This window comes from Crocodylus siamensis, chromosome 6 (genome assembly GCF_052110815.1).
Source record: "Crocodylus siamensis isolate JL-2025a chromosome 6, ASM5211081v1, whole genome shotgun sequence".
Lineage (NCBI taxonomy): Eukaryota > Metazoa > Chordata > Crocodylia > Crocodylidae > Crocodylus > Crocodylus siamensis.
Genome location: NC_143400.1, coordinates 98,544,225 through 98,553,749, shown reverse-complemented (window position 1 = coordinate 98,553,749; position 9,525 = coordinate 98,544,225). Strand labels below are relative to the sequence as shown.

At 46.4% G+C, this 9,525-nt stretch overlaps 1 pseudogene; it reads left to right on the top strand.

The window, feature by feature from the left end:
* Window positions 1-4,532: 4,532 nt before the first annotated feature.
* LOC149863303 (uncharacterized) lies at window positions 4,533-7,905 on the top strand (annotated as a pseudogene).
* The last annotated feature ends 1,620 nt before the right edge of the window (window positions 7,906-9,525 follow it).

Here is a 9,525-nt window from a genome sequence, read left to right as displayed (position 1 = left end):
TTCACAATTTTCATTCTATGTAATTTTTAATTTATACTGACTGTTTGCTTCTTCTCTTTTCTTCATTTCTCCTTTTATATCATAGACTCATAGAGAAGTGGGTCTGGAAGGGACCTCCAGAGGTTATGTCATCCAATCCCTGCCTGAGGCAGGATTCTTCCCATCCGGAACTTCCCATACAACCATAATCTAAACATTATTATTTGTAATTGCTGCCTTCATTTCCCCATTGACCCAGACCTGAAGTTGTCCTCTTTCTTACTTGCGAAAGCAGGACATTTTGGCTGGCTAGTGAACTTCATTAAAAATGTTTCATTTCTAGTCAACGTTTTTGGAGTACATTTTTATCCTTATCCTTTCATTAATAATTTTTGCCAACTTTGGGACATTAACTCTTTTAAAGTACCGACTGTATGTTTTAGTTAGAGGCAACCTCCATTTGCCCATATTGAAGTCATTACGTCCCTGTCCCAAGGTCACCCAAGTTAACTAAATCGCTTTAACACCAAAAGAAATAGGATTAAAGTTGCAACAATTTAGCTATCCTTGTATCACTGTAGAACACAACTATAATACTTGCATTATAAGAGCTTATATATGTATCATTTGATATCAAGAGCATCATTATCTCTGTCTATACCCTAAGATGCTATTCCATATGACTAAGGAAATCACAGCCTGTTCTTACCAGGGACCACTGCTGAAATGGAAAAGATCCTATAGCCAGATGCTTCTTCTGTGATACAGAATCAGACAGACAGCTAATTGTAAATCTATTGTCTTCATAAAAATATTGTAATTGTGTCATCTAAACTCTGTCATGCACATGTATGTCATATAAAACTGCTTAGCCAGTACATTTGCCTGGTAATGATCTCCCCTGGATAAGTTATTAACGGTTGTGTGTATATGAGAAATGGCCACTATGAGATGGAGAAGGAAGTTTAATGAATTACAGGAACCAATACAATATATTCTAAGCACCTATAAATAACACAGATGAATTCCTGTTAACAGTATCAAAGTTTTATTGTCAGGGCAGCTTAGCTTCATGTCACTGAACCTATTCAACAGGACTTGTAAATACCCGTCTTAACTCTCTCTCATTATATCATTTTAACTTTACTTGCACAGTTACCTCAGCCTGCCCATGTCATTCAACATGTACCTCTTCATTTACAGTGAATCATCTTAACTTAAAATCCTTGTTTCAGAAATGGTTCAATCCTAGCCCTTGTTTGGTTTCAAAACTGAACCTTAATCTCAGCCCAACTGGACCTCAATCTGAGCATGCATCAAAAGTAATTGTGTTTCTGCAGCTAGTGGAGACTCACTGAGCATGACCATTAAAAGAAAACATCCTTGTTTTCACAGAGGAAGACAGAATTGTTCTTTGTCTACAGATGTCTGCAATTGTGCATTTTATGCACTCCACAGTTACTTTAGTAATTGTTTAAATAGAAATCTATTAGCATGTGTTCAAGGTCAGCTGGTCCTTCTTTTAGCCTGCTACCGAAGGATGCTGGTGGAGTCCGGAACAGTTGACAACCCCACTGAACTGTAAGCTTTATCTTCCAGTAACCACAAAGAATGAAAATCATCACAACTGCAATATAAGCCTGGTGCAGCCTGCAAGCCATTTTCAGAATGTCTATTTGGTTTGATCTGATACACAGTCTAATGGGCAGCAAGTTACAGTGCTGGCTGCCAGTGCCCAGCTGCTTTCTCAACATCTGTAAAATACCAGACACAGGATATTTCCATAAATCTCTCCTCTAACAATTACCACCAATATAACAAGCATCAGCTGCACTACCTTCCTCCACACTTTCTATTATTGGCACTGCCTTATATAATAGCAGCTTAACAACCTCTTAGTTGATTTCCTGATGTAAAGACCAACATCATTATATAACGTGTCTATTTTAACTTTTGTGAGTCAAATTAAGCAGATAGGTTGGTGTTCTGTACAGTCTGAGCTTATCTGCATGAACAGTTAACTCAAGTGACAAACCTTTATAGCTAGGAGTCTACACTTGTGAACGCAAGATTAGATTAGAGGGAGGAATGCATAAAATACCTACATCATGCTGTTGCACTGAAGGGTTGAGTGAAGCTTCAGCACCTTATAAGAAGAAACACCACCATAAGTTCATCCTTACTCCACTGCAGGGGATGCTTCCTATATCCCGCTTCTACCCATCCCTGTTGCCATTAGAAATATGTTAGTTATCATGTCGCTTATCCAACTTACCCCGACAAATTATGGTCTGCACATGGATAAAATCTATCAATTCCAAAGCAGTTGTGAATTAATAGATGATCAGATAACAAGGGAGCCCTACGATCATCTCATGTGTGCTTCTTTATGTCACAGTGTATCTGGGCATCTAAATGCCACACTGGCAGAGAAGGGTTAACGAAACCAGAGGGCTCAATTATGCCTCAGGGCTGCTCCAGGAGATGGGCCAGTAAGTCAGCAGGGTACCTGCAAAGGACTTCACTTTCCTTTCCAAGGTGGCTAGGAGATTGTGGAGCCACACTCAGTGCCTGTGAAAGAGAGGAACTCAGTGCCTGGGGGCAGAGCATTCAGACAGGGGTGTTGGACAGTGCTTACTTGGATGCAAATTTGCTTCACTTGGAATTTTTCTGGACAGCAGATACCCTGGAAGGTACTAAACCTGACCAGACTGAGTTACAGGAGGCACAGGCAATTCAAGCTAAAGCAGCAGTGGGCAGGGGTGCTCTGTGACAGCAAAGCCTGCTGGACCAGACCTGGGCATGAGGGGACAGGTAGAAATTAACACAAGTTTTTGCACAAGCTTTAGAAATATTTCTCTAATTTCTGCATCTAGGCCAGGGGCTTCTAGTCGAGCTGTGTGCATCTTGCGCCCCAGTACCATCTAGATTGTACATTATGCCTTTCTTCAGATACAGTTCAGGAGGGACAGCTATGCAGGGGCAGAGAACAGGGGCTTAAAGTTCTGGGCCTGGCTGGGGAATGCCTGGTTCTCAGCACACGTCTGAACAGGCTTCAGTCTCGCTGCCACCTATGTGCTCCTCGCAGCCCAGAACAGTGGGAGCCGCAGCCCAGCCCTGCTGCTGCGAAGCAGTGCCCGGCAGTGCGGCTCCGGACAATCCCACTGCAGAGCAGGAATTCCCGGCTGGGAGAACGCAGCTCCTCCTTGGATCCTTCGTCGCTCGTACTGTGGCTCAGCTTCACACTGCAGAGCAGCGTGGGAGATGCACGTCACCTGGAGGACTACAACATGCAGCAGTCATAAGGGGCCTGTATCGAAATACAGTCAGTGCAAGACTGGCGTTTAAGGTCACAGAGTGAGCCAGTGGAGCAGCTGGGCTTAAAAGTCTAAAGTTATTGGCAGCGTGATCAGTCAGCTAGTCCATGGTACTTTTCTTCCACAGGCTGCCATTTCCTGACCAGTGATAATGTGACAATAACACAAACTCTCCTCTGCACTGTTCAGGATGCAAGTATGTCATTCCTTTTGTAGGCTTTTAATAATTTCCTCAAAGTCCTGCTTTCCTAGCTATCTCAATTTGTATATAATTGGATTAAACAGTAAATACATGAAGAAATTGAATTAACGCTAGTAATGAACAGGGCTGTAGATCTGCAGTAAATGCTTTTTGCTAGAGCCTGCCAGGTAGCATGTGCCATAATCAAAACTCCTGACCTGAACACATCTAGACAGGGAGCAAGTTTAGTCTCAGGCTGACCCATGCTAGCATATGTGGGCCCCACAGTATGACCTGTTCCCTGTGTGGCACAGGGTTACTTTTAGGGCTATGTCAAGATTATGACCTCATTGTTTTTCTTATTAACCAAAATAGTAACACATTTAATAGGCACTTAAGCTACACCGGTCCAACCAGCCCTCTGTGGGTACTGCACATTTGGGGTTTGGGGTTTGTTCTCTTCTGAGGGTGGGCAGGAGGGTTAGGCAGGAGGAAGGCTGTTTTGGTTTGCTTTGTTTCTGTCTCAACCTGTTCCTGCCTAGCACAGACTACACCAAAATGAAAGCCCCTCTCAACCTTAAGCCTTGACCAGGGATTTACACTGGTTTAATTAAATCAAATTAAATTCACATCAGAGCTGCTACTTTGTGGAGACAGGCCCTTAGGATGGGATTTCCAGAGCTTGTCTTTTCAACAAAGAATTTAAACACTCATTTTCTTGATTTTCAGTTAAGATATGTTCTGTCTGGGACAGTGTCAATAAACTCATTTCCTGGAATATTTGCAGAGCAAATGCAAAAGAGAAATGCAGCAAAAATGTTGTCTGTCAACACGGGTTGAACATTAAAAATTCTGCAATGCTCATTTTGCTCAATGGGATACCTTAAATCGCTCTATACAAGTGTGATTTCCCCTGCCTGGTGTTTTGCAGGTCTGAAAAGGGCAACATCTGAAAGGACACAATGGTAGGAGCCTACTACAGACCTCCCAGCCAGGAACAAGAGCTTGACCAAGAATTCACCAGGGAACTGGCTGAAGCTGCACGCTCTCGGTGCATGGTTGTCATGGGAGACTTTAACTACTTGGACATCTCGTGGGATGAGTGCTCGGCCAAATCCGATCGGTCACAAAGCTTCTTTGCACAGGTAGATGAGCTTTACCTGTCCCAAGAAGTTTATGGGCTGACAAGGGGCAAGGCGCTGCTGGACACGGCACTGGCCAAAGGGGACGATCTAATCAGTGACCTAAGTATCAAAGGGAAGCTGGGTGACAGTGACCTGAGTTGCTCACTTTCACTATCCATCGCAAAACTGGCAAGTCAGCCAGCAATGCATTCGTCCTTGACTTTAGGAAAGCTGATTTTCATAAGCTCACGAGGCTTGTTCTTGACACTCTGAAAGGCCATGATTTCACATGGAGGGGAGTTCATAATGCGTGGTTGCTCCTTAAGGAAGTGATCCTAGAAGCACAAGGTGAGTCCATCCCCACCTGTAGGAAAGATGGTAAAAGGGCTCAACAACCTCCTTGGCTCAACAGGGAACTCATGGACCTCCTACATTTAAAAAGACAGGCGTATAAAAGATGGAAGATGGGAAACACCGCTAAGGAGAAGTATACCGCACTGGTCCACACCTGCAGGGAGCGAACTAGAAAAGCCAAGGCTGCAACTGAACTCCATCTGGCTACACAAATCAAGGACAATCTAAAGTCCTTTTTCAGATATGTGGGGAGTCGAAAGAAAAACAAGGGCAACATTGGACCCCTGCTACACCAGTTGGGGCAGCTGACTATTGACACCCAGCCAATCTGCTTTATGATTACTCTGCATCGGTTTTTCACAAGCCCAAAGGTACCACCCTGCCGAACATGATGCGGGATGACCTGAGTGAAGATGAATATATGCTCACCACTGGCGTGGATCTTGTGAGGAAGCATCTTGAGAGGCAGGACCCCCATAAATCAGCTGGCCCAGATAGGTTTCACCCAAGAGTGCTAAAGGAACTGGCAGACAACATAGCACAGCCACTGGCGAGGTTATGTGAGAACTCAAGGCGCTTGGGTGAAGTACCTGAAACTTGGAAGAGGGCCAATGTGGTGCCCATCTTCAAGGAAGGGAGAAAAGAAGATCTGGGAAACTACAGGCCCATCAGTCTGACTTAAAACCCTGGGAAGATTTTGGAAAAAAAAAATCAAAGAAGCTATACTTGACAGGCTAACAGAAGGCAGCATCGGAGGGACAGCCAGCCCGGGTTTACTGTGGGTAGGTCTTGCTTGACCAATCTCATTTCTTTCTATGACCAGGTGATGTATCACCTGGACAAAAAGGAAGAGGTTGACGTCATACATTTGGACTTTAAAAAAGCCTTTGACCTGGTGTCCCATGATGTCCTCATGGAAAAATTGGGCAACTGTGGCCTCGACTACTCCGCAGTCCAATGGCTGGGGAACTGGCTCCGAGGTCAGACCCAGAGAGCAGTAGTTGATGAACTGAATCAACATGGCGCTCGGTGACCAGTGGTGTCCTCCAAGCCTCCATTCTTGGACCTGTACTCTTTAATGTCTTCATTAACAATCCAGACACAGGTGATGACACCAAACTGTGGGGAAGTGTCCACACTTGGGGCTAGGCTGGTGATCCAGGATGACCTTGATAGGCTTGCGAGGTGGGCAGACAAAAACCTGATGGTATTCAATATGGAGAAATGCAAGGTGCTCCACCTTGGGGAAAAAAACCCGCATTGCACTTATAGGCTTGGCAATGTTACACTTGCTAGCACTATGACCGAAGGAGACTTGGGGGTCATGACTGACCACAAGATGAATATGAGCCACCAGTGCAATACTGCCGCTGGCAAAGTGAACAAAACCCTGGCTTGCATCTACTGATGCATCTCGAGCAAGACCCAGGATGTCATCCTCCCTCTGTACTCGGCCTTGGTGAGGCCACAGCTGAAGTCCTGCGTCAAGCTCTGGGCTCCACAAGTCAGGAAGGACGTGGAGAAGCTTGAGAGAGTCCAGAGGAGCCACACGCGTGATCAGAGGGCAGGACAACAGGCCTTATGAAGAAAGGCTGGGAGTTATGGGACTCTTCAGCCTAGAAAAGTGCAGGCTCAGGGGGCACCTGGTGGTTGCCTATATCATATCGGGGGGGTGCAGCAGGATCTGGGGGAACGTCTGTTCACCAGAGCGCCCCAAGGGATGTCAAGGTCCCATGGTCCACAGACTCCTCCAAGCCCGTTTCAGGCTGGACATAAGGAAGAATTTCTTTACTGTCCAAGCCCCCAAGTTCTGGAATAGCCTGCCGCCGGAGGTAGTGCAAGCACCTACTCTGAACTCCTTTAAGAGTCAATTGGACTTTTATCTTGCTGGGATCCTGTGACCCCAGCTGACTTCCTGCCCCTGGGGCAGGGGGCTGGACTTGATCATCCTCCGGAGTCCCTTCCAGCCGTAATATCTATGAAATCTATGAAGCTGCATATAATATTTCTCTGGTTTTCTCCAGAACTGCTCCTCCAAGTCCCCTTCAGAATCTGTATCTATTTTTATTTTTATTTGACTGGATGTGAGGGCTTCTTCTTCAAGCCATGAAGAAAATGTTATCAACTCACAGGCAAGAGGGGCATTTGTAGCATGCCCTAGGTATCAGCTCCCCCCTGTTTATTTAAACATGGCTTGCATTTTGGGGACTTTTCTTCCTCAGGTTGTATATATTATATATTATTTCACCTGGAGTCAGCAAAAGCTCTAGGTGCTCACATGGAGAACTGGGTCTAAGATATCTTCTCTTAGACTAAAATCAGAGGCCACTTTTCAATATTCTGGACAAAACACTTTACTGCCATAGGTGACTGCTTGCACTGACTGGGGTCACTTCTGCAGGTGATGTCCTGGAGCACAGAAATCTAGCTGCGTTCCTGGAAAGGCCATTCACAACATGGGATGTCACTTCCCTAGAAGTAACCAGCTGCAGGCTGCAGTGAGATGTATAACTCCCGTCTTTACTCATCTGTGATGGTCTAAACCAGGGGTGGCCAACCTACAACACAGCTGCCACGAGTGGCGTGGGCAGCTGCTACATATGGCAGGTCAGGGAGGGGACAAGCTGGACCACGGCATAGGGCAGGAAGCAGATAGCAGAGCAAGAGATGGGGTAAGGGAAGGGGAATCAATGTGGCACTCAGGGACAATCCAGGGCTAATTTGCAGCCCCGCCTGCCAAAAATGTAGGCCCCACTTGTCTAAACATTTTGTCAGAGTCCTTTGGGATTAGGCCACAGATCAAATACAAGTGACATTTCCTGAAGCATAACTTTTCCATTAAATGACCGTTTGTGTTATTTGCAGATTTTCATCAGTGTCAAAAAGAGGGAACATCGACCACCTGACGGGCCTGGTGCTCCAGGAGCACCTTGTTTGGAGAAAAGGGTGAGTGACAGCACCAAGGCTCCACCAAATCCATCCCCAACCCACGCCCTGGTGGCATGGAAACAGGCGATGCCTTGTAGTCTACATGGGCCAAGAATAAACACTCAGCTCAGGTGAACTGGCCCAGGCATCTGTATGTTTGTGATTACTGCGCTGTTTCCATACGGGCAGTCTAGCAGTGAGTTTAGGTGAAGTGAATTGTGTGCAAAAGCCTCCTCTCTAGAGCACTTAGTTATTTATGCACGAAGTGGATCCAGGATTTTACGAAAGGGGGTGGCGGGGGACGGCACAGGGGCAGCAATCTGCACTGGAGAGGTGGCTACGCCACCCGCTCCCGTTCCTGACTCTCCCTCCCTCCCCCACTTCCCTTCTTCCAGCCACGCTATGGAACAGCAATTAAAGACTGTTTTAATCCGCTCCTGACTGTGCATTGCTTTGGCAAAAGTGTGAAATCCCCAATGGGCTGCCAGTAGCTTTTATTCACATTTGGCAGGGGGAGATCCTGTGGACAAGAAAAGTGATTTTCCTTGTTCCTTTATCAGCAAGCCAGTTAGAGTTAGGGCATGGGGGGGCCCTCGTACACGTAAGGAAATTGCCTCTTTTAGTGGTTTAATTGCCCTCATTAACAATTTAATTGTGTAACAGTGCACATGTTTGGTGGCATATTATGATTAAATTTTGTAACAGCATACACATTCAGTGATGTATTTCGATATAAATGACTTTTTATGTGGCAAATTAAGACATATCCCATGTATTTTCATTTTCTCTGTAACAAATTACAGCGATATTCCACATGGGTACACAGGCCCTAACTAGTCAGACTCTCTATTGGAAAGGCAGAATTGTATGACCTTGAAGACTGGACTTGTTAAGGACCGGGGCACGGGCAGTCTTGCCTAGTGGTTAGGCACCTGAAGCACAGGTGCAGTCTAGTTGGTTTCCCAGGAGCTGGGGGTACAAGGGAACCTGGTGTCAGAACTGGAACCAGAAACTGTAGCCATAGTCAAGACGGACCGGGGTCAAAAGCCAGAGCCAGGGTAAACTGAGAGCTAATCAGGTGCAGAAACCCAAAACAGGTCAGAGATCAAACCTGAATCAAGAGCAGAAAATAAGAACCAGGGGATACCCAGGGTCCTACCAGGATCAGAAGCTGGAGTCAGCGCCAGGAGTTAAACCCAAAGATGCAGCAAGGAAGCCCACAGCAAGTCAGGAGCAAAACCTTTCACCTTTGCCCAGACAAGGCCGCTGTGAGCCTGACCCGGGGGCAGGAGCCAGCGGGGCGCGTGGCCTGTGGCTTCGGGGGACTGGCTGCCAGGATTGCCGCACTCGGCCCAGCTGGGGCCAGGCAGGCTCTGGGCTTGTTTTTCAGGGGATGAATTGCCTGGATCTTCTGGCTGGGGTGAGATGGGTCCAGGATTCTGCTCTGGCCTCATGACGGGACTAATAGAAATGTGGTGAAAGTTTGGGCAGAGCTCCTCTCCCCCCCTCACCTCTTGGGTGGGAACAGAGGGATTCATAGACTGGGAACTACTCTAGGATATCATCAGCTTCCCAGCTGCTTTGTACTGCTGGAGAGAAACGGATGAGCTGCAGTGGAGCCAGGACCTGGCTTTCCTGACAA